The 1,880-nt window shown below is 40.3% G+C and overlaps 1 pseudogene; it reads left to right on the top strand.

Moving 5' to 3' along the window:
- Positions 1 to 258: 258 nt before the first annotated feature.
- Positions 259 to 1,282, top strand: LOC149116735 (uncharacterized; annotated as a pseudogene).
- Positions 1,283 to 1,880: the final 598 nt, after the last annotated feature.

Genomic DNA, 1,880 nt, shown 5'->3' with positions numbered 1-1,880 from the left:
TTTCACACGCGTGCCAACTGTAATGCATATTGTAGTCGTCAGGTATCTGTATTGTGTTAATAGAGTGTTAATACTGCAACCCACCTTGTGTCTTTTGATGTGAAATCAGTGTTTACCAGAATTTCACTTCAATTGGCATTGCAGTGTACCGAGACAATTATACAACAATCTACTGTTAAACTACCGTTACCTACGGAAGATATCATGGACTTACTGAAACTTTGCCTTGCATGTTATTACTTTCAGTACAACGCTTAACACTAAAAACAGTTGCATGGCACAATGATGAGGTCGCCTGTTTCTGTTGTTGTCGCAAAAATTGTGATGCAACAAGTGGACGAACGCGCCCTTGCAACTTGCCGACAAACGATACTGCTTTGCTTACGCTACGTTGGCGACACCATTACTGCCGTTTAAAACGACGAAATTGACGAATTTTACGACGACCTACACGAACGGAGCGGCGACATCAGTTTACTATAGAGATGGAAGACAATGGAAAAATTCCTTTTCTAGACTTTTTGGAAAGCCGCGAGAACAGCGAACTGCGAACGACAATGTACAGAACACGGACGCATACCGACAGATTACTTGACGAATGACAGGAAGCAACGACTATAAAGACTTTGGCGAGACGAGCACAACTAGTTTATGACAAACCGGACAGCCTGCTTCACGAAATTAGATACTTTGAACATTTTTTTTTATAAAACAACTACAAAGCTGACTTTATTAGACGAAACAATTACCGACCCTACAGCCCTACAACATCGGTGTAGCCCAGAAACCTACAACTTCGTTACGACACTTATTGACTAACGTGAAAGACAAGTTACGAACCTAACAACAGACAGGGAGAAGTTTACAAGATCAAATGCAGGCTTGCTATATTGGTGGGACTGGCAAAATCCTTAACACGAGACTGAGTGAACAGAAACAAGCCACGAGAAATGGTGATGCCAACAATCACATTGCTGTACATCATCAACTGAGAAACCAAAACATTGACTGGGGCTCTGTTCAGTGCTCAACCTACAGTACAAACTATTTTCAGTAACTACCTCTCGAAAGCTGATACACTAACGTACAACAAACGCCACTGAACAGATGTCAACAACAACCAGCCCCTTAGAAATGACTTATCCATGAGAGAAACGAAACCGACAAACGGACTTCCAACAGACCGACTTAATATGACAAACATTAGACGGGTCGAAACCCACTAACGACTGATGACAAACTTTACACGAGTCTTTCAGCCAATTCCATCATGGCTAAATTGACCAATTATGTTCAACACAGAAAACTTATAACATCATCGCCCGACAAAAACTATTCACTTGACTCTGAAGATTTCTTCCGGTCATGTTGTCGAAGCGTGCGTCACCAACAACAGATCTTTTTATCCCCACGATCACACTATACGAACTTTTTATTCTCCTGGGTTCAAACCATTTGACAATTTCTCTGTTGAGATTCAAAAAAAGGGCCAGGTTTCTGGAAGTTGAATAGCCACTCTCTATAGGATCTTGAATATATTATCCTTATTAAAGAAAAGTGTCAAATGATTACAAAGAGGACGAGTGAGTAGACGCAATACTTTTATGGGAGTGATGAAAATGCAGATACGAGCAGTTTCAAATAAATATGCAAAACAACTAAAAGCAAAAACTAAACCAACTGAGAAGACCCTGGAGACCGAGATTTTAATTCTTTAGGGCAAACTTGAAAACAATCTTTCCGAAATTGAGAAACGTGAAATCAGCTCGAAACTAGAAATTAGGAAACAAACCCTAAAGCAATGGATCAAATACAAAACCCAAGGTTCGATTATAAGGTCCAGAGCACGTTGGTACAATAAAGGGGAGAAAAATAGAAAG

This window comes from Orbicella faveolata, unplaced genomic scaffold (assembly GCF_042242905.1).
Source record: "Orbicella faveolata isolate gen_17 unplaced genomic scaffold, um_ofav_v1 contig_12, whole genome shotgun sequence".
In the NCBI taxonomy this organism is placed as follows: domain Eukaryota; kingdom Metazoa; phylum Cnidaria; class Anthozoa; order Scleractinia; family Merulinidae; genus Orbicella; species Orbicella faveolata.
This window is presented reverse-complemented; position numbering and strand designations above follow the sequence as displayed.